The 24,031-nt window shown below is 39.6% G+C and overlaps 1 protein-coding gene across 6 annotated transcripts in view; it reads left to right on the top strand.

Annotated features, from left to right (window-relative positions):
• The first annotated feature begins 15,405 nt into the window (after positions 1-15,405).
• SUPT3H (SPT3 homolog, SAGA and STAGA complex component) overlaps positions 15,406-24,031 on the top strand; it is a 254,259-nt gene continuing 245,633 nt past the window's right edge. Inside the window, exon 1 of one of the 6 annotated variants that reach the window (XM_072926286.1) lies at positions 15,406-15,616. The gene's annotated coding sequence lies outside the window, so the exon portion shown is untranslated. Of the gene's footprint in view, positions 15,789-24,031 lie in introns of all 6 variants that reach the window. The other 5 variants (XM_072926289.1, XM_030269924.4, XM_030269921.4 and 2 more) reach the window with 5 other exon arrangements.

Raw genomic sequence — 24,031 nt, 5'->3', positions numbered from 1 at the left:
TTAAGGTCACTTAAAATAGTCCAGAGTTATTTATAATGTCAAAATAAAATTTTCCACTGAGTGCCCTAACAAAGTTTCAGGTATCTGGCACAGCTGATTTTCAGTCTCTGTGCAAAAATATCTTTCTGCTGAATATTTACACATTTAACAGGAACTTACTACAGTCTGGAACAGATCACGGCTCAGAGTTCTAGAATTTTATTTAAACGGTTATGGACAAATTAATAAAAGTACCAGTAATGTTTATGAACCTACATAAAAGCTGGATGGGATTTTTCAGCAGAAGTCATTCATGTTATGATATATATAATCTGGAACGTTGGCTTGGATTTGGCTGGAATGGAGAGCAACCCTGCTGCTCGGCTTTCCTCGGGTTTTATTTCAGAACTTCTCGGAATTTTAGCACTGGTTGCAAAACGGGTCATATTTTAAGATCTTAGAGAATTGTAGGAGGTTGGTGAAAAAATGTGCTTGCGCTGCAAGTTATATCTTAACAAACACCTCCAGATCCACTTTACAGTATTGAATTTTCATTAGTATGGCTGTGCATGCTGCAATTTATATTGTCTTTTAGCTTTTTCACTTTTAACTGTGTTATGAATACAGCCATAATTAGACTGCTTTTGGACAAAAAGGTAATGTTTTAAAGAGCACTGAGTTTGTTTACCATCACATTTCTAAAACATAGGCCCAGTATGCTCCTGTTGTAAGTACTGGGTGCTCAAGATGAAAATAATTATCAGATATGAAAGATTCTAACCTGGATGATGTTCCCTAAATAAATAGTTTCAATGCCAGTTTGCTGGGCTGGAATGTTCTGCAAACTCGATGAATACAGAATTTATTTTGAGCCTCTCTGTGTATGTAAATAGCCTTTGTGAAACGGGAATAAATGAATGGGTTCACTGGGTTTGTTGCTGTATTTGATATTTTTAGCCAGAGAGACTACAGCAATGTCAGCATTATTACTATAGTGAAAGAATTGCCAATATCTACCTTCCCTAAGTTTTTAATTCACTGAAATGCACACTGAAAGTGTGCATCGAGCCAAAATATGTGAACTTAAGTAAACTTAATGCTAGAGCAGGTTTTGCCTGAACTTCCATTCATTTCAGTAGGGGCGAGATAAGCTCCAGTGTCTCTTGGCAGCGCTTTACTTTCGTTTTGGTTGGAAGTTGACTGTTTGCCCAGCTATTCTTTGCTTTTTCTTAAGTATGACAAATAGTAACTCTAGATTAGCACGTAATTTGGTCTGCTAAGTAGGCGTGTGGCAATGAGTTCTGTAATAGCAGCACTCTTACTCAGACTATGGACTACTATGGTTTGTTTAACTACTGTGTCCCTGCCCCACTGATTTACTGCCCAGATAAAAGAAGATTCTTTGTGTCCTGAAATTAAATTGAAGCATTTAATATTTCAGCATCATGCACTGCTTTTTAGCATTTATAGTCCCTGATACAAACAAAAGCATAAAAATTTGAGAGACAGGCTACAAAATGACTGCATAAAAAAATTAACTACAGAATTTTACTTTTCCTCCTAGCATTTTCAGTAGGAAGTGGGGATTGAGAGCTAAGAGTCTTGTGTTCTGTCTTATGATCTGATGCTGAATGTTCTGGGATCTCAGACATGACTTTTAGCAAGTTTTCCTTCGGTATAGAATGAGGTCTTAACTACTACCTGTATACATTTTGAGATAGAAAAATATGTATATATATTCTCAGAGGTCCAAAGATGAGCAGGGCTCGGCATCCAGTAATACCAGGAAAAAAAATTTGGAAATCTGGTAGGAAACCTACGCTGTCCCTGCTGAAAAAACTGTTGGCTTTTCCACAGCACACAGCAAAACACGGGCTGTACAAACAACAAAGTTTACTGCTTCTGTATTTTTCCTAAATCATATATTTTCTGCTTCTCTTAAGCAGGGACTGTAGGACTGTGGTGTGGGTCCTACTGCAGAGTTTTCCCATTTCCCTCCCTGTCTGCAGCCTCTTATGCCCCATTGGGATTGCACGTATTTCAGAGAGGTTTAAAGCAGCAAATGACAATGTCATCATCATGAGGAGCAAGAACTGTTGGCCTACTTGTCATCTTGTAAAGTGTTGGAAAGAGAAAGTATGACCTGTGCCTTCTGGCACTAAAATCCTGAACGTGTAGTAGGATTAGAAAAACGTATGGCCTGTCTTTCTCAAATAATTTTTTTTGATTGCAAAATGCAAGCTAAAAATTAGCTTTAGGAATTTGCTAGGGTCCTCATAGTTAGGGGGAAACTGTCATTTTTCACGGTAAGACCAACTTTGTCCCTTGCCATTAATTCTTCTTCCAGCTTCAGTTTAAATAATTTCAGAGTAAGGAAAAGGTGAGGGTTTTTTCCCCTTGCATGAATCAGATGAAATCAGTATATTGTGTTAGAGATATAAAGGCTAAAAAATGATACTTAAATATTTTTTTTTCTTATTTCAGCTTATGTAAAAGCACCATTAACTAAAAACTTCACGATTATTTTTTATGTTGACCTTAGTGAAAACTGGTTTCTTGACTAACTGTGGGGAAAGTGGGTGGTATAGCTGTAATTAAAAAGTGTTTATACCTCTGGAACCTTGCAGTTCCCTAAATTTGCATGTTGTTTTTTAAGAGTCTAATGAAGTCTTCTCTGGCCAGATACAAGCTCCATAAAGCTCACGCAGGAGATACTACAAGATGTAAGTCAGTCTTGAGTGGGAGAGGGGTTTTCGATATTTCTAACGACAAACACAGCACCAGATCCTTACATTACTCTCTCAGTGTTGCAATGATGGTGATTCACATTGTAAATCTATTTTCAATAGCATAGATGGCAGGAAAAAATTTCTTTGTTAATAACACAAGACTTGAAGTTGAAGTATTAGAAAAACACTGAATAGTGACAGGCTTGTTCTAAAAAGGATGAAAACAGACAACTATGAAAGAGATGGTGCAGTTTACAGGAGCAAAATAAAAGGAAGCATAAGGTAATGGCAAATATTGAATAAGCATAATGGGCAAAGCAAACCAACACTTTAGGACCATAAGAACTTTTTTTGCCTTTTCTTTCCTGAAAATTCACTCAGGCAAGATCAGGGCATCAAAAACCATAATTCTGGTGTTACATAATGTAATCCTAAAAATGCTGAGCATACATCTTAGCAGAAATCTGTGTGTGCCCCACATCAGGTGTGGCCTTCAGCCCTTGAGTGTGGGGGCAGAACAGGAGCAATACCTTAAGTTGAGTGCTATGGAATTGGCAGCCAAGTCACAGGAGACAACAGTCCCAAAACGAGCCATAAGGACAGGTGACAAAACATTAGACATCACAGGAATGATTCTCTCTAGTAAGAGAAGACAAAGATCTGGCAGAAAAAATGTTATAGGTGAAGCTGCCAGCAGTATCTGTAGCTAAACTTGTCTACCACTTTCCAGTATAAGACCTTGTTTTCTCTCACATAATGTTGCCAATTTTTAGCTGTTCAGGATGATCTTTTCAATCCTGAGTCTGCCTCAAGCTGAATTTTTTGGAAACTTGCAGCAGAAATACTTTTGTTGCTTCTAAGATCAGCATTAAGAGAAAACACATTGTTTCACAAAATTTTAAGATTTCAGCCCAATATCTATTTCAGAGCTGGGATGGGAAATTTTACTGAGTAGGAGAGGAATAAGGAGTAAAAAGCAGATAAGTTCCTTTTGTTGTCCCAAATTTGGCTGAGTTAGAAGCTGCTGAAAATTGCTGAGGTTTTTCTTGCGCGTGCTCAGTACAGATGGAGGAGTTGCAGCTGAATTTTGCAAAGCCTCCATGGCAGCACTGGGCTTGCTAGACTGGATTGGATCTGTAGTCAGTCAAGTCTGACCAATATTGTCCCTGACAGTAGGCTGCACTGCTTTAGAGAAAAGGATAAGAAACTCTCGAGTCAGCAGATAGAGATGGGATCTATTCCTCCTTTAAGGTCTCATCCTAGTTAATAGTAGCTTAGAAAAAATATAATCAGAATGACTGTCAGCAGTTCAGTTTTAAATTGTGTCTTTTAGAAGTCTATAATTCAACCATAAAAATTCCTTACAGGCTGAAATATGGCTTATACTCTTAGTTCAGAAGTCAGTTCTCTACAGATTTTTTTTCAGTAGTCTGTTTTGAAGTGATAGAAAAAATAGCTGTGTACAAATTCTGGACATTTCTTTCAGAACACACCTCATCATTCTGTTATGATAAGCCAAATAAGTTCTAAACTATTTGTTTCAAATGCTGGTCTGGCCTATGAAGGTTCAAGAATAATTAAAATCTTAGCCATTAACAGCAGACATTCAAATGTGAACAATGTTCTCTGACCTTGGGATATTAGGAGCATTATGATATTAGGAGCTTATGTGATGTAATACCAAAACCTGTTATTCTAGTTTACCATATAAATATTTACATAGTTTATTAAATGCACATATTGAAACACAAGGGAGAATCCTCTGTCTTCTCACAAAACTCAACATGAAGACAGTCACTAAGATATTCTCCTATGTGAAATACAAGAACGACATAACCTGGAAGTATTCAGGAGGAATAAGCAAGAGGTCCTCAGAGGGGGCAAAGTAGATGCAATACCTTTCTTGGAAGACCACAGCAGCTCTCATTACTACCAAGCTTCCCTTTGTAGTGGAGAAGATAGAGGAGCTCTTCCCATCCCTGGAATGCTTTCAAAGATACTGTGCTTGGCACCCTGAGGTTAGCGTGATTTTTGAGCAGATAAAAGCCTGTTACATGAAAAGGCAGATCCCACCCTCCTTTTTTTTCTTTTTGTTCTTTCTTTTTTCTTTTTTTTTTTTAACTTGTTAAGAAAAGAAAGAAAATACTTATTCTGTCTGCAGTTCCACTGATTTCAATGGGAGCCTTTGTGGAGTAAGGTGCTGCTTCTTGTAAGAGAAGCAGAGGCAAGACTTCAGCTAATGTGCTGCTTCCAGTTACCTTATCCTTTCGTATTTCCATGGCCAAATGCCCATCTTGGTGAAGAACATGTTAAGTCTTTCAGCTTATTATTTCCACTACATTTAGAGAGCTGGAATAATTTGTATTTTTAGGCATGCAAAAAACCATCTTCCACTGTTTTTGACAATTGAAGAACATAGACTGATGGAAGCAGAGGAAAGCTCTATTTACTAAACACCACATGTAGATTACCACTGATAGTTTTTCTACAGAAATTTATGACCTGTGTGGAGTAAATAAACTCCCTTTTTGGTAAAGTATCTGCAGCCAATCATTCATGCTTGCTTAGAGACATTACTATTCATCTTGCTTTTATGTGGAAGCCTACAGTAAAGGGTGATGTTATGTCTAAAATAGACAGTTGGCAGCTAAAAATGAAAAAAAAGCTATTTCTAACATTACTTATCATGAGATTCTTGCTAGATTATGGCATATTTACTCTGGTTCAGGAAAGAAAGAAAAGATAATGATAGGACAACTATAATTCTTGTAACTAATATGTTACCTTCATGCACGCACTTGCATGCCCAGCTTCATTTACTGGCAAGTTATGGCATTTTAGACATCTGAAATAAACAGAGAGCTCTCAGTGTGTTCAGAATGTTTAGTAAGTCTGAAAGGTGTTTGCTCTGTATCTCAGGGTAAATGAGAATGGGACAGACAGTGCTTCTTCTGGTTGCCCACCCTGTATTCCCATCATCATGCTTCTTCTATGCTCCCCTTTCTCTCCCCATTTTATGTTCTGCATCCAATAGAGACATAAACTATTTAAGGCAATCATGAAAACTAAATGAGAAGAAGTGAGAAGAAGAAGTAAGAAGGTTTACCATGTTTACAGAAATATGTATTTCTCATGTACAAGTAACTCAGTGGCTTTCAGCTCAACCCCTCTTGATTTATATTTGTGTGAAAGTGGAATTGGGCTGTTAATAAATCTACCTGAATGCATACAGTGTGTTTGCTTATTTTCTTCTATCATACGTGAAATTATCCATACAAACTTAATTAATTACATTCCACAACAAAAGTATTTTGAACTTAAAATGAATAGGTGCCTTTTTGAGTGATGATCCTTTGTCCTTAACTCACCCCACTGTAGTTCAGCATGTGGGGCCTGTAATGTTACTGGGGTTCTGCCTTCTCTAGAAGAATAACCTGTTTTTGATGAGGGGTGTCACAGATAGTTTTCCACCCTCAGATCCATTCAAGTACTAGCAAAAGTAGCTGCCTTACTGGTGTGGACGTGGTCAGGTAAGTTTATTGCTAAGCATAGCCCTGTTGAGGGCTCATGGGACAACTTGCCTGCATGAGATTTGCCTTGGAGTGGAGTGTACAGAAAAATTTGTTACAATAGGTGTTGAACTCACTGACTTTGTGCACAGTGGATGAGCAGTTGTTTTCAACCCTGCCCCGAGATGTTTGGAGGGTGGGTGGGCGTTTTGACAGCAGTTGTCAAAAACACGTTGTTTCTCTGGCGCAGGTACATGCCTACCAAAATAACCATGCTCTAAAAGGCCCGAATCAGTAAACCTGGGATACTGCAAAGTCCCCTCTGACAGCATGGCTAAGAAATACTGTGCTGGTGTACACTTGCAGGATGTTAGATGATGAACAGGGCTTTTAATGTAGAGTCCCTTATCATCTACATCAATTGATGAATTGAAGGCCACAAGCCAATTGCCAAAGTTTATGCTAATTTAAAGAAGAGTTAGTGGAAGAAAGTACCCATGCTGTAAGTAAGTGATAAGAGCTCTCACTATGTGAGACTGCTGACATAATAAATAATGCTGAGTCTTGCAGGCTCTTCACACACTATGCACACTTCTGAGCCCATGTGAAAAAACATAAGAAACTATTTTGCCAAACTAGACTGGGTCGGGTATCTCTATTTTTTAGATGTTTGTTAATAATTGACCAGTTCTGTAGAAGCTTCATAGTATAATCCATAAAAAGTGGATTATATGAGAGGTTTTCTTTAGTATTTATTTTTGCAATTACACAATGAATAAGCTGGCATATGAGGAAGGAAACTGAAGCAGAAGTTATTTTTCAAGTGGATAAAAGAAGACGCTATTTTGTACAGAACAATTTCTAGTTGACCTTTGCAATAAATGCCATAAAATACTATTTTGGCCACAAATGGAGCAACATTTTTAGAAGGATTAATGTTTAATCTGTCTGTCTGTCTGTCTATCTGTGCAGGATTTTAAAAAGGCTGGAGGAAGCTAGCAGTCCACTTTCACTTATAATTGCATCTGAAAAACTTTAAAACTGTGCAAGATCTTTCTCTGCTGTGCTGGATGCCATTAGCATTAGCATATTACCACAGAAAAGGAATCAAAGGTAGACAGTGAAATTCATAAGAAATCTTCCAAAAGCCTTCTATCCCTCAAAAACTTTAATTCCTAACAAGATCCTGACAGTCACAAAACCCACTAAAATATATGAACTGTCTAGTAGGCTCACAGTGTTGATAACAGTCTGAGTATTTTTTGATAATGATAAAATACAAAGCTATATTAGCTTGAAGAGAGCATTTTTTGAAGAATTTTGAAATCCTGGAGAAATTTCATAGGGGTCAATCACTACACTAAAGGTATTTTTTTTTTCTTTTGAATTGAGCGGTTTTTTTTGGTCATTGTCACTTTTTTTTTGGCATTGAGTCCCTTATTTTTTTTTGGCATTGGTAGAGGTTTTTATCACACTGCATGTCCTGTCACACAATATTGCATGAGTACCACGCAGCCATTCCATGTCTTTCCTGGCCCTGGATGTTAGATGAATGTAAGCCTTAAAAGAAAAAAAAAACAAAAAAAAACCAAACCCCTCAAAAATCTAAATACTTTACAAATACTTTTAAAAGTAGGGCTAAAATAGGTAGCAAGCATAGGGAAAGAATCTCTCCTGATTCAAGACTCTGCTTGGCACTCTGTAGACATTTCCCAGTAAAAATGCTTTAGCTGATCCCAGATGTAATACTGGCTCATTGGAAAGGTTGACTGGGTATGTCCTTTGGCTGATCTGAACACACTGTGTATAGTTTAAAATCAACATCCTGACTTTTTCATAATTTAAAAACCGTATCTAAATCATTAGTGTAAGTGTATTTTAAAATGGCTCTGTATTTTCCATCATGATACTAAGTTGAAACTGGCAGAATGGAAATTGGAGAGCAGTTGCAAAGAAATAAAAAAGTATCATGCTCTGCTTCTCAGCTACAGGAATGACCAAAGCTGCCAGAGAAGCACCTTATACAAAAGGAAGACTGTCTGGGGAAGAGGTAAGGATATTCTCAGGACCTCTGTTGAAAGCAGTACTTCTTATCCAAAAGAAAGATGGAAATTTGTAATTGTACCCATCCTTTAAAACCAGGTCCTGCTGCTTTCCTGTGTGTTACAGATCACACGTTATTTTACACTGGAAGCTTGGTGCTAAAATCTAAAATCTAAGGGCCAAGTTCTGTCCTTAGATACACATGCACCAGTCCAATGAGCTCAAAGAGAGCTGTGTTCATATGTTTAGCAATGGAATTTGGCCCTAAATATTTAAATATTTATTCAGAGGGGAAAAAAAAGCTTCTCTGATATATTTGTATCTCATATCTAATGTATACAGATTATCACCACTGGGCACCCACCCTGAGAAATAAGAAGTGTTAGAGAACCATAAACTCAGCATTCTACCTGCTCTGCATGGTCAAATAACATGAATTTGTTTCAGAACATTAAGGAAATTAAACCTTTAGCAACCTGTGGCTGATGTTATTTATTCTGCAGTTCAGTAGTAATTTGATGCAAATTGCTGGCGCTATTCCTACATCTCAAGAAATTACTGTTTTGAATGGACTGATTCTGGAAACTTTCATTATAGGTATATGCAATCCAGAAGGAACTAATGTCCTCTGCTTGTATTTTTTTATGCAGAAGAAAGCTCAGTGTTCTGGCTAATTCTCACTTACCTTCCAAAGGCTGATGATTTGAGTCCACAATAATCTAACCAGGTCATGGTTAGATGAAATGGTTAACCTGAGGATCCCACCTGCTCTCCCTGGCAAATGACCCAGATGTGTTTTTGCTAAAGATACAAAAGATTCAGAAACCTGCAAATTTTCCTCAAGCAATATAATACTCCAATTTGTATATCTCATGTTTAAGTGAAAAGTAACTATATATAACTGCTACTTTGCTTGGACAAATGACAGCTAGAGGAGAGCTGAGTTCCAGGTTCAGACACCTAAATTTGGTTGACTAAAAGTAACTGTTTATATTTATGCTAGCTATTTAAGCTGCCATGATACTCAATAGCAACCTAAGGCTCAATTCACTTGTCTAAAATTAAGCTTCCAATGCCATTACAGCTGCCTTGGGTTACCTATAAAATCACCATGGAACATCTGAGTCAGGATCTGTGTGAGGTGCTTTGGAAAGGTGGAGGGAGACAACATAGCCCAGAGAACATAGGACATAGGATAGCTGAGCTCAGGCCTCACAAACAGAGTCAGTGGCTTCTACAGAGGAAATTTAATGGCCAAACAAAGAGGCTTTTGGAGGAACTGGTTTCTTGCCTGCACTGACCATGGGGACTGGGTTTCCATTGAAATCTAGTCCTGATACCGTAGTTGCCAGAATACAGCCTGGTTTTAGGGTAATCATTATGCTGCCGGTTCAGTCCGGCTTAAGCTGCCTTGGTTATGCATTTTGTGCAGTTCCAGTGAAATGCTGGCAGGCAGGACAGCCAGAGTGATGGCCAGGTGTGATTACAGGGGTGATGAGTTTCTCTTGATGTTGTGCTTCAGGGAGCTCCTTGAGATCCATTTGGGCATTTAGCCAACCCTGCTACCTGCCCCTTAGACACAGGAGTTTCTGGGTACTAATTGTAGGCTCTTTACATTGCTTGGGAGAATTGGCTTCATCTGCTTTTACTGTTCTCATTTTTAGGTGACAAAGATATACGGCATACTGCTGGAGTGCTCTTTTCAAAGCTGCATGTTTTTTTTTTTTTGGGGCACAGTTTCGTAAGAAAGAGTCTGCACCAAATCTCACTTTCTGCTTTTAGAGTCTTTTTTTCTGGAGCTCTCTAACCATAGAGGTCATACTTGAATATCTCTGTCTATAGAGGTGCAATGGGTGATGTTGCCAAAGTGCTGTGACCTCTGTGGTAAGAACAAAAGCATGTTAAACTCATTAATAATCATGGCCAGTTGGGTCTTCTACCCAGGTCTTGCCTCAGTACTGACAAGGTAAGTTAAAAGTGATGCAGGAGTGAGAAATTCTTCGCTGCTACAAATTGTGTTTTTGGTTTGCTCTGGCGGTTATCTTGGTTGAGATCAAACCTCAAGCATTACTTCAGATAACACACAACTATTAGCATATGCTTCCTTGTGTGTGGCAAATCCCAGCCCCATTTGTGGAAGCCATGGTTTTGAAAAGGGCACAGCAAACAAGGACTATTTAAGGCATAGTCTCAGGGCAGCTGACTGGACATGCTGGAGGAGGCAGTGGGTGGGAAAAGAGCCCCCCCCCAAAGCAGTTTTTCTTCAAGTGCATTGATTCAGATCAGGTGGGAACAAAACCCTGCTTTTATCTTGTTTTATGTTTAATTCGTATGCTGCTTACTTTAAGGGTGTGCCTATAGGGCTGGCTTCTGAGAGAAGTGTTAATACATGTCCAAAATGACTACTACAGATTGAAGGTCTTGGTCACAACTAGATTACACAAAACAAAGCTCTGTCCTCCAGATCATGGTGCTACCTAATTCGGTCTCTCCAGGTCTTTAACTTCCAGCCATTGGAATTGCCTCAAATCCATTTTGGCATGGAATACACAATTATTTTCATATTGTGCTAGTCTACTCTCCTGCTTTCATCCTTATGAGCCAGGAGCGAACAAGAGTTGGCAACTTTATACTCAATTATTATATTGCACAGTACACTTTAATCAGCACCCTAATAAATAGCATGCCCAATTAATTGGCATATTTGCCATAAAACCAATTCCTTTTCCTGAACTTCAGTGGCTGTAAATGATGGATAAATAGCATTCTTGCTGTTGTCTGTGAGCATATTTGTTGTAATTAACAAGTATGAGTTGGTGTTTTCTGGCATGTGTTTCCTCAGTAGCTTGCTCCCTTTTTAGTAGGCTCCCTGTTCCATGCAGTTACTAAAAATAAATAAAGAACAGATTTCCCTTTCAGTATTTGCATAGATCAAGGTAGCTCTTTTGCATTTTAATTAAAAAGAAAAGTAATCTATCCATTAGATTGCTATATGGTTTTGACAATTAATTCAATTAGCATACTTTCTGCTTTAGTATGGTAAAGAGGTCTTTGCCACACCATGGAATAATTTACAATAAAGGAGGGACTTCTGCTGCCACTCTCTAAGGCTACTTTTTTTGACCAGGGGTTGCACGGTGGTTGGCTTTGGGATCCACAGAAGTACAATCTGTTTTCATAAACTGGCATATGCTATGATTTACTGTAGACATGTGACAATTTCTCTTATTTGGACATACTTTGCCAAAAAAGTAAGTAAAAATGAACACGGTAAACTTTTCTAATCCCTGCATTCCTCACAGATTGCTTTAGTGGCAACTGAAAAAAATATTGGAAGTAAATGAATATGAAAAGGGAAATAGTACTGGAGAAATCTCAACAAGGGATCTTAAAAACCAGGATGGCTATGGATCAGCAAAGGGTAGAAACATTCATGTAATTGAAGGAGAACATAATTTGTGGGTTATCTGAAAAAAAATTGTCCGGGTTGGCATTTACTTTGACTTGTTGGCAGGAGGAAAAGAAACCGCCCTGTACCACTGCATAAGGTTCCTTATTAGTTGTGGCTTCTGCAGAGGCTCCGTCTCCTCTTTGGAGCATGGAGGATTTCTTTCATTACATAATCTGGAAATTTTTTTTTTTTTTAGATAGATTGAATTTTTTTTTCTCCTGTGTGTGCAAATTCTCTTTGCCCCAATGCTTCTATACTGAGGTTATTATGCTGAAGGAATGCAAGCGTCTAGAGTAACAATGGTTCATTTTCCTTTAATGACTTTGTCGACAGGATGGAGACATTTTTGTGGTGTGATGAATTCACTCGGTCTCCCGTTGTGTTTTCTCCACATGCTTTGGAAACTCTCTCTCTCTCTCTCTCCGAGAATTGTGGCCATCCACTCCAGCAAGAGCTTCATTACTTTATATTCATTGTATTTAAATGACACCCCAGTGGTACTGACCTCCTGGGATGATTGATATAAATTATATGCTATGTAGGGGGAAAATAAAATCTTTTTCTGACTTTTTATGTTCTGCAGAGAAATAAAAAGTGAAAACAAATGACAGAGAAAATCAGGCCTATTCAAAGTGAAACTTTGTAAGCATTATGGTTTGAGCAGATTCCAGTTTGTGAAAGTGCTGAGACAGTTCATAATGACCTCATGATCTGAAGGTGACCTGAGAAGGGGGAAACAATTTTGTATGTGCCCTTTTTTGGTTCTGTATAATACATAACAAAAACCTGATCATGGTTTTTTTCCCCTCTTTGCAAGTATTGTAAAAATTCAGATTTGAGCAGGGAACAGCCTCTGCACTTTTACCAGCTAGACAAAGGCACAGTACTAGAAAGGACACCTCAGTGTTCTTTCCTCCTGTCTTCTAGCAGATTTTCTCATATTGACTTCGGATTTCGTAGCCAGTAGGTATCTGTCTCGTTCAATTATTCTGTCAGGAGTTATTACCTATAGAAGAGGCAACAGGGGGAATGTTCTTTCATCAGCCCAGCTCACCATCAGGCAGGAGCTTCAATTCCTCATGAACAGGTAACCTCTCACTGCAGGCAAAAGGGTTCTGCACAGCAACACCATTTGTCAGGAAATGTTTCTGTCAGTGCTTTTTCAGGCACCTCACCAAGTCACACTGCCTCTATCCAAGCTCCTGGAAGCTATGTAGCTCATACTGGACATGCTCAACCATATTATCCCAGTAATTCCTGTATTAAAATTGCCATATGCAACTGGCATAGTAATTTCTCTATTTTTCTGTGCTCTTATATTATTCTGTCTTACCAATTCTGAGATATATAAAGATATGCATAGAAATGTCAGTAATATGCTGCCTTGCCTCCCTCAGTTTAATGTAAGGTTCTGACAAATCACAGAATTTGGCTAAAAACTTGAGTTGCCTCGAGTTTTTCTGCAGTACTTTTCATAACCTGACAGAATGTTTTGATTCTCCTTTTTGCCAGGAAAATGCTTATTGATAATCCTGCTTTGGCTGGGGTTGCCCAGATATTTTAAAATGTATAACAGGAAGGAACTATTCAGCCATCCTCCTTAAAACTTTGCTGTGCAGGCAAGAATCAGCAGAGTGAGGCCTCACATTCTCCAGGATAATATCTTGGTGTTTTGCCCTGTTGCTGTCAGTGCTCAGGCTGGTATCAGCTTTACTTCCATAATCGTAAGCAGCAGCAGAAGGGAGAGGGGCTGGCAGCACTCGGCAGCGAGTTGCAGAATCACCTCGTCTTTCTGAGGCTGATGTGGGAGGTGGGAACAGGGAGGAAGCAACGCAGAGGGGACTGACAGAATGTTTATATGAAGTAGCAAGAAGGACAGGGAGTGAGTGGTAGCCAAAAAAAAAAAAAAAAAAAAAAAAAAAAAGGTAAGGGCAGCAGAAGTCAGCTAAGGGAAAAAGAAAATAAGATTACTTTCTACTAAACTGGAATTCAGATGGTCCCTAGAGTGTTAAGATCACCGCACTGGCTGCCAAAGCTTTCCTCTTCCTCCTTTCCTTATCCAGACCCCCAAAGAAGTAAAATGCTGAGATTTACATAAAATTACGAAGTCTCTAAGCTGTCGGTTTCTTAGAATGAATCCTAGTAAAATGCTATGAATACTGCTTGGTGTGCAGGCAGGAATTTGAATTAAAAAGGGACTAAGGAGGGCAAAGTAAAAGAGTGTAACTTTTGAAGTTATATGCCCCACAAACTTTTGAGAAAAGTGCTTTTTTTTCAAAGTATTAATGGTTATTCCATTTACCTCTGTTGCTCCCATTTATTAGTTCCACTTTATACCATGGCACATCAGCCTGTCTCCCAATGAATCTGCATGTGATGAGCAGAACGACCAAACTAAACTCACAGAAACCTACTGTTAGGAGGTATCCAAGGAACAGAGAGTTGAAAGGAAGAAGGAAACATTAAAAGAAAGGTGGGTTAATGCTCCAGCTCCCCTAGTCATGCCCTTCCCCATCAACCTGTTGAGCTGGCAGGATATAGGAAGAGGAAAGCTACCATTGCCTAAAATCAAGAGGAAAACATGGGTATGTAATCACAGCAATGCACTTAATCAGCACAGCAAAGAACAGAGTATTTCAGCTGGAAGGGCCCTACAACAATCATCCAGTCCAACTGCCTGACCATGTCACTGACCCAAAGTTAAAGCACAATGTAAAGTAGAGCATCTATCATCTATCCATAAGGCCGTTGCAGTGTCTGACCACCCTCTTCAGTAAAGGGATGCTTCCTAACGTCCAGCCTAAATCTCCCTGGCTCAGCTTTGAACTATTAATGCAATGGCCAAAATATACAACCATGTATTGCTGTGGCAGGATCCATCAGTGTTTCCAAGGGTAAAGACGAACACAGGTCGCTGCTGTTCGTGCTGCTATTTTTGAACACCTGTACCAGGCTGTGGCTGCAGAGACCAGGGTGTGCTGGCACCTGTGCTGAGGCCAGACACCTGTGTACACCCACACCACCCTGCTGCAGGGAGATCCAGCTGTCTCTCCCAAAAATCCCTTGGCTTTTTGGACTCACACCAGCCCTGAAGCCCCTTTCTGCTACCCTCCAGCAATGCCTGGTGCTAAAGGTGAAGGAAAAGGTGGTCGTGGCCCATCAGGCAGCACATGCAACAACATCCCTGGAGACACTTAAGACTGGATGTGGCACTGCGGGAAATGGTCTGGCTCACAAGGTGGTGATTGGTTCATAGGTTGGACTTGACAGGTCTCACAGGTCTTTTCCAACCTGATTGTGCTATTCACAGAACAACAAAATTTTTAGGGTTGGAAGGGACCTCTGGAGACCCTCCAACCCACCCCCCCTGCCAAGGCAGGATCACCTGGAGCAGGCGACACACGAAGTGGGTTTGGAATATCTGCAGAGAGGGACAATCCACAAAATCCCTGAGCAGCCTGCTCCAGTGCTCTGTCACCCTCAACGTAAATAAGTTCTTACTCATGTCTCGATGGAACTCGCTGTGTTTCATTTTATGGCCACTTCTCGTCCTGCCGCTCTGTAAAGAGCCTGGCACCATGCTCCTGGCACCCGCCTTTGCGACATCCACACGCATTAACCCGGCCGTTCGGCGGGCGGCGGGGGCGGGAGGAAGCGGCGGCAGCCCCGCCTCGCCCCGGCTCCTCCCCGCGCCCTGGGAGGCGCCGCCGCCCCCGCCTCCATCTGCGGGGCGGCCGCTGTGGCGGAACCGGCTCCTCCCGGCGCGGGCGGCGCCATCTTACCCCCCCTCCCTCCCTCGGCGGCCGTGGCGGCGGGCGGGGGGAGCAGCGCGAAGCCGTCGCCGCTTTTCCGTCCCCCTCGTTTCTCGCCTCGGTCCAGGCAGCGCGTGGAGGGGAAGGACCGAGGTTCAGTGCCTGCCCCTCGCTTTCCCCTCTCGGCTGGTCCGCACACGGGGTGGGGGGACCGGGCACCACAAGCTGCTCCCACCTTCCTTCCATCCTTCCTCCCCTGCACATCTCAGCCTCCTCCTCATCCATCCATCCATCCATCCATCCATCCCCAGGGGTGAGCCTTTGAGTGAGTCACCAGAGAGAGCACGCAATTAGAGAGTGTGTTGCTGTTAATTAACTTAGCGAGGCTGCTCGTTGTTGGGGCCTTCAGGAGCATTAACGGGGCGGTTCCTGCCGCGGTACCTGCGGGGCGGGGGCGGGGGGGCCCGGGGCCGCGGCGTTTTCTGCTGGCTTTCAGTGTTACCTGGGACCCTGCCCCGTCCTCTTCGTTTTGTCGTCTTGCAGCTAAGCTAGGAGGTGTTCCTAGGACTTTTTTTTTTTTTTTTTTTTTTTAATAGTCTTTAGAATTATGTGACAGCGGCCAAGCTTTGGCCTGCAGTACCCTGTGTGCTGCTGGGTGTTAATTTTTTCGTGTCACTCTGATGTTGTGAAATGTGGCTAGTTTGTAAATGTCATCTAGAGGAAATGGATTTTATTTATTTTTCCTGAACAGGTGTGGTGATTCCCTAACTGGAATCCTGAGATACTCCTTTGGAATCCTATGCATTTGGCTGCTCATTCTTGATGAGAAATTTTGGATGCATACATTGATGCCCTAACTTAATGGTGTTCCTGATATGCCAGAATGTTCTCATAAGGTCTATAATGTTCTTTATAGAAAGTATTAGTCCTTACAGAAATCACTGATAAATGTTAAAAGTCTAGGACTGACAGTCCAGAAGAATGTTTCTCTGTGTTAGCTGTAAGTGATTTTTCCACTTTAGAATATTTTTATACTTCCTGTTTACAGATCAACTGCTTCTAAGTTCCTAGAAATTACACAAATGGATGATTTGCAGTCGATGACTGCAAAGCACATATACATACAAAATACATACTACTGGGTTTGTGAAATGGGAGCAGGAACCTGATGTTGCAGACAGTGCACGTTTGCTGTATGGCATTAGTGTTAGTGATTTATTATGAGACATTTGATTTCCTACAAGTGAATCTGTTTCAAGGTTTGCAGCCGTGTTGGTGTTTTGCTAAAATTTTCTTTTGAAGTCTTTTATGTAACTCCCACATCAATCTATTTCTTGGTACAGGCCTCACTTTCCCTTTGACTTAAGGCAGCATTGCTTACTTGGCAGGATGCAGTGCAGCCACCCCTCTCCCTTTTTGCATTTCTTTCTTCGCTGTTGGCCTGATCCAAGTGGTGAGGAAGTCCTGTCAGAGTGTCAGTTCTTTTGTTAACTTTGATGGACTTTACACAGGCTCCTATTTGCATGTTACTAATATGCAAATCATATTTGTTTTTCGTTTGGTTCCTTTTTATCCTGTATATTGTTGCTGTGTAGGTGGGAATGTTGATGGCCAGAAGTAGCATTTCCAAGTGTAGTAGGATAAAATTATATTTTTTTTGAAAGCCCTATCTCTGCTTGTGGAAGTTTAAAAAAGTTTTCAGTTAGATAAAGAGGTTCTTAACTATGATGATTCTGGAGAAAAGCTTGAGGTCTAACCAGAATATACTGAAACTGCAGGAGGAAAAGCTAAAAGTTGTGTCTCTGAGAAGTAAACAAGAAATCCTTTAATGGCATTTAACTTGTGATTTTCAAATCTATGGGTTTGAAGATGTTGCTTAAGGTTTCACAGGATTCCATGGCCTTCAGAGCATCTGACTGTCATAACCAGCTGAATTACTCTCCTGGGCTCAGTTCTGGGTAGCACAGAACAGGAGCTGTTTGAGGGTTGATTAGTCAATTAGTAACTTGTCAGCATAAGCAAGCTGTAATTTAGCAAGCTGCAAGAATTGCCTACATACAAGAGTGTAGAGCAACAGTGAACATTGTTGTTGCTGTTCTGCTGTGATGCCCTCGAGCAGTGAGACCAGCTAGACGGTGTCAGTGTTGTTCTAGGTCATCACTGCAAGGGTGTTCTGAGGCAGGAGGCCAAGCCCACGCAGCCTAATTATACCATAGAAAATAACTGAGTTAATGCTCTTGTTGCAATTGTGAAATACCCGAATGTGTAGATACACAGGCATGTAAAGAAAAGGAAATTAGTTAGGCCTGTGTTCTCATGGAACCATGCAGTGGTGACTCAGTTGCAAGCTTATCTGGAGCTGATCAAAAAAATCTGCCTGTCAAAGGTACTGAAAATGGCATTGATTTGATCTGCTATCTGTGTTTCAGGTACTTGGCATTTGTAGTGCTACGTGGAGTCGTTATTAATTTTAAGTAATCTTAGTAAGTGTTCTTTTGCAAGCTATCACAGGTGAAGTTTCTATTTATAAATAATCTTTGGCTTTTCTCTACCCCTGTATTTTGCATATGTTTGAAGCATCGTGTTTGATTACAATCAGACTTTCACAGAGTCAGCTGCAAAGTTTCTAGTTCACATAGCTCCTTAAGCCATCACAGACGTAGCAGTAATGGAAAAAAGGGGCCAAGAGCTTGTTTGGAAGATGAGATTTCCAGTAGACTTTTGCTGAAATGTGGGCTTTTTTACTTGAAATCTCACTCAAGCATATGATTTTTAAAATCACTTAACAATGAAGAGCTCTGTTGATAATTCTTCTGATGAAACCCAGTACTGAGGTATACCTGGGAGAAATGTGTGTTTTTGGGTAAACAGGAACTTACTGGATATCATATGTGACTATGAGATCTCTAAAAAGGGTTGGGTGGCCTGAATGTTACTGACACTTTGTTAGACCAAGTTCTAAAGACCTAGTTTTCATGCTTTGACCTTATATTAAACCCATGGATATTTTTCCTGTAGTTTTACTTGAATTATATGTTGAATAGATGAACAACAACGGAAGTAGACATTTTGTCCTCCAGAGAATTTATACTTATGGTGGCAAGCAGTGATTTCTGCAACAGGAACAGCCCCACAACAAGAATTGGATTTTTTTTTTTTTTTTTATAATCTTAGCTATACATTTGGCTGCTCATTCTTGATGAGGAATTTTAGATACATATGTTGATGCTATTACTTGATCATATTCCTGATATGCTAGAATATTCAATTAGGGTCAGGGTGGAACTATATTATGAAGTGATTTTAATTGTATATTACATAGTGAATCAAACACAGCTCAGGGTGATGAGAGGAGAAGGGTCGATGTAATCAGCGTGACAGGTTGGGAAGATGCCATTTTGAAAGGAGGTGAAGGTTTAGACAGAAAAGTTACACCAAGGAAAGTACAGTTTAGAGATAATGATAACTTGGTTATGCTTCACAGGAAATCCACCTCTGTTAGTAAATCCTTAAAGTTTATTTTAAATGAAACTAAGGGCAGATGAGACTCATGCTCACTAAAGGAGTTGCTTGCTGGCCAATGAGCAGTAAAACACATTGACATGACTAATCTGATGTCTGCATATTAATACAGGAATGCTTGTCAGAAAAAGCAAAATACTGAGCAAATCACAAATGGGCCCTGTTGATCCTTGCATGCTGGAATGAAGTATGCAAGTCCTTGATGGCTTGGAAGCTTTTTATTATCACCAGATCTGTGAATGCACCTTGTGTTTGCTTCAGTGAAAATTGACAGTGGCTCCCATGGGAAGGTCACGACCACTGAATTGCATCTCTATACAATTATTAAATCATTCCTATAGAAGGTTTGTAATAGCAATGTATGAAGAAAAAATAATTGCTTGTTGAAATAAACTCAGGGTTATAGGAGTTACAATTTGGAAGCCGTGAGAACTTGGCTGTTAGTTTCAGGTTGTTTGGTCTTTACACTGTTTTCTTAAAGTATTTTTAGGAAGGAAGGAAAAAGTAATTTTTGCTTAATTTGCAGTGCTATTAACTGATGATGTGGCACAATGCTCTGCAAAAAATTGTGCACGTTCAGTTCAGAGGGAGGTGGGCGTATATTTGGGTTAATTTGTCTGCTTCCTTGTTAAAAACAAATGTATCACTTCTGGAGAAGGACAGAGCTCTGGTTAGAATGGAGTTGGAAACTCTGAGAAGTGTTTGTAAACACCTCCAGATGGGAAGGCAGAGCTCTCATGTAAAATTCTTCTCCGTATTTCCCAGTCCCAAATAAAACAGTCACATCTGTGTATTAGTATTCTTTCAGCAGACCAGACCATTCTGTGGTCTGGTTCAGAAGAAACTTTAAGTAACTGTCATGTCTAACATGGGGATGGACAAATAGTAGCTTCAAATATGAGCTCCTGCAGAGTCATTTTGAGCAAAACACACCAGTTGTTGCACACAGTGGAGTCAGAAGGTTTTATTTTAATATGAGGTTGCTTTAGTGACTTTCTTTCCTTGCTATGTCAATGAGAAAGTTGTGCTTGTTTACTGCTTTCATGTAAGGTCTTCAATAAAAGTAATGCACAGGGACACCAGGAAGGATTATTTTATCTTCAGGGATGTTGCACAGGAAGGTTCTAAAGATAAAAATTAGTTTGTGTGTTATTCTTTGGATGAAAATCTATGCCTAAATGTATTAGAAAATTTATTTTACCTGTTTCTATCAGCCATGCATGTTTCTTCTCTAATTTCTAGATGGGAATGAATGACTGAATTGCCTTTTAAATGGACAGGGGAAATTATTTTCAGTTGTATTCCTTCATGTGGGCTTTCCAAGCATGTTCTGTTCCAAGAGTGTGTCATGGTTAAAGATGAGATGCTTATTTGTCTGGGTGGTGAAAGCTGGGCTGTGCATTGACAGCTATAAGATGAATTTTTCTTTCTGGTATTCAGCTTAAAAAAAACTACCCTAAGAATCTGGTCTATTAAGTAATAAATGGAAGCAGCAGCAGCAGATATAATGTGTTATCCTTAGAATGAACAGTGTATGCATTCTACTTTGTGGTACTTTGTTAATTAATTAAAAATGAAAGAAAGCTGAGAGTGCAGCCTGAGCTTTGAACAATATTCTTGTGTGCAGACCTGGTGCAGATGTGTCTCTGCCTGCCCACAGATTGCTTCTAATCCTGTATTTGGTGTGACTGTTCCCTGAAAATTTGTGCTTTTACTTTATCTGCTTGGCTTTTTAAGATGCTGTGCTTAGGGAATATGAAAGTTTTTCATCCTATTTCCTGTAAGCAAAAACATTTCTTAATTGTTGCCCATAAAGCTGGTAGTTTTTGACGTGAACAGGTTAGAGGGTGATAAAGTAATTTCATTGTATACTCTCAGTCATTAGATCACACATACACTGTACTTATCTGAGACCCTTTAGAGTGTTTCTAGTTCCAGCCTGCTTGAACAGCTCAGGAGTACTTAAGGACTTTGTGTTTTAATTTTCAGTGAACTTGTGCTACTGGGAGAGCAGGGTGACAGCAAAACAGTGTATGTGCTCTTGCATTTGGTTGTGAGGTATTGGGTTTTTTTAACTTTCTCTTATTTTTTGTAGTTTTGAGCATACACTCATCCAGTCTTGCATGTGTTCAGCAGGGTTTTGGTGTGTTTTTGTTTTTTAAAAGAAGTGCAGGAACTGCATTTCCTATAGTTAATTAAGTTCTTACGTCTCCAGTCCCAGAAGACTCTTATCCTATACCCTTTTGTCAGCTGGTGAGGCCATGAAATACTCAGTGGTAACAGACTAGTTACTCTAATTACTCTGAAGTAGAGGGTGTGGAAACAAAAGCATTAATTTTGATCTTGTGTTAATTCATAGTTATATTGGTTTTTCTTTCCTTCCTGTTTTGTTTGAGTTTATATAAATGAAAATTTGTCAGTCTTTAAATTTTTGCATGGTTTTGGGTTATATGCAAAATGTATTTATGAAAAGAAAAGACTGATGTGATAACCACGTTAGATGTATGCTTGATGAATTAAATCATTGTAATGGTAACTTTTACTCTGTGTTATTCAGTGTAAAAATTTTTGCAGGGATGCTGCTATTTTGTTTTGTAATCCTGCACCTTCTTTAGCCTATAACAGAGACATCAGAGAGAATCTCTGCAAATCCACATTTGTTTTAAACTGACCCAGAGCAAACTTAGTTTTTTTTTTTTTTTCCCTTGTGGTGAAGTGAAAATTGTATTACTAATAACTTTTGCTCTTTCTGAGGGAGTTTAGATCAGCTGTCAGACCCTCTGTTAGAGGAGTGTTCTGTAGTGACTGTTTGGGTGCATCTTTCTCAGTGATCTCCATGTGACGTTTCAGCAGTGGGGTTTGGTGAAGGTGTCTGAGTAGTATCTCAAAAGCTTTGACTGAGTCTCTGTTGTTCAGCCTGGAGAAAGGGAGACCTCACAGCACCTTCCAGTACCTAAAGGGGCTCCAAGAGAGCTGGGGAGGGTGTGCAGTGATGGGACAAGGGGGAATGGCTTAGAGCTGAAACAGGGAGGTTAAGATTAGAAAAAGAGAAGTTCTTTGCTGTGAGGGTGGTGAGGCACTTGGAACAATCAGCCCTATCCCTGGAAGTGTTCAAGGCCAGCTTGGATGGGGCCCTCAGCAGCATGGTCTGATGGAAGGTGTCCCTGTACATGGCAGGGGGTTGGAATGAGATGTTTTGTAAGGTACTACAGAATGGTTTAGGTTAGAAAGTATGATTTTATACATACATTTACATGTTAATATAGTATAGGATATTGCCTAAATGTATAACATTTACATCATGTTTTAGTAGCACTGGAATTCCAATTATTATGCCTCTCAGCTAGATCTTGAATAAATACATGGGTTATACAGATAACTTATTGATTGTGGAAAAGTTAGTGTAAGTAAATATTGCTTGGTATTTTCAGAGTGGATATGAACATGCAGGAGGGTTATGAAACAAATTTACCCAGGTATCTTACTGTGGTAAGAGGGATGGGCCTAAACCTGATGAGAAATGACTTCAAATTTGTTTCCCTCAACTGATAATATGCTGATTCATATGGAACAAGTGTTTTCTGTTATGACTCTTCAATGTAAAAGACATAGAGATTACAGTAGATGCTTTTAAACATTTAAATTGGTGATTATATATACCTTTGAATGTGTGGACATTACTATAAATTTGGTTGCAATGTTTTACTTTGGAGAAAAGAATTTATAAAAGCTGGGCCTGCTTGGATAGTAGGCCCAGTCCAAATAGTGTTAATCAGAAGTTATCTTCTTGCTAGAGTTCATGATTAAAATGCAGCATATTGAAGTAATCTGTGACTTAATCTGAACATCTGAATTCATTTTATAGAATATGGCAAACAGCTGCATTTCAGTTTGGAGCTAAAACAAATACAATATATCGACCCATTGAAGGCCACTGTAGGCTTTTCAGTTCCATGATAGCTGTACTTACTGAAGAAAATTTATTTGAGAGTGCTTCTGCTTTTGAATTGTCTTTTATTTTATTTTAATTTTTTTAATGTCCGGAAGAAAGGAAATAGAACATACGGAGGATGGGACTTTGATGTGTAAAGAAGTTAATTATCTAAACCATCAAACAAAATGTGGGCTGTGGAAGTAATTATTGTAAAGGGTCTGATGAAGCCTGACAAGCTGTTGGTTTTTTATGTCAAGAAAATGCTGTGCACCTGCTTGATTTGAAAGTTAAATCAGTTGGTTGCAATAGGAGGACCCAAGTTTGTAGTGAAGCAGTAGCTGATAAGCTTTCAGCTCTCAAACCACTGAGATGTAAAGCCCTTCAGATTTTTTAATGGAACTGTTCTTGTCCACTTGGAGGGCAGGAACCTAAGAAAGGATTTCCTCTAGAGCAGGACATGCATGCATCACAGGTTTTATGTTGTGGGGAGGTAGCTGTGGAATTGGGCCCCATGATTTTTGGGAATTTTGGGAGAATGTTTCATAAATTAGCAGAACAGAACCTCATGGATAAAGTACAGTCTCTGTCATGGATGTTCAAAGAAAATAGTTATATGCTTCAAGTGATGTAATGAGTTTTAAAAAGCTCTAAATTAAAAAAAAAAACAACTCCTTAAATCTTTGAATGTTATTAACTTTTTAATGAATACACCGTTAATTCTCTATTTAGGAATATCGGTACTGTGGTATTGGCTATAAAAATATAGCTATTAAAATTAATCCTAATTAGTCCCAATCAAATGATGAACCATAAAATACATTTAAATTTCTAAATCTTTAGGCTGTTTCTGCTATGGTGGGTACAAAGGCAACTTCCTCTTAGCTCCTTCCATGGATGTATAGAGGTTTTCTATAAATACTGTCACCTTTCTTTGTTAAAGAGGGTTTTTACTTATTTTTTAAATTCACTAATTTGACTGTTTAGGTTAGATGACTGGTAACTGCTGATTATGGAAGGATTGTGACAACGCTTTAGCCTTGTGTGTAACTACTCATGTGATTAAAATCAGACTTGAGTGGGAGCAAACTTGTGATTCAAGTTACACATGTGCA

Source organism: Taeniopygia guttata, chromosome 3, assembly GCF_048771995.1.
Source record: "Taeniopygia guttata chromosome 3, bTaeGut7.mat, whole genome shotgun sequence".
Lineage (NCBI taxonomy): Eukaryota > Metazoa > Chordata > Aves > Passeriformes > Estrildidae > Taeniopygia > Taeniopygia guttata.
The sequence above is the reverse complement of the archived record's forward strand: the minus strand, read 5'-3'. Positions and strand labels throughout refer to the sequence as shown.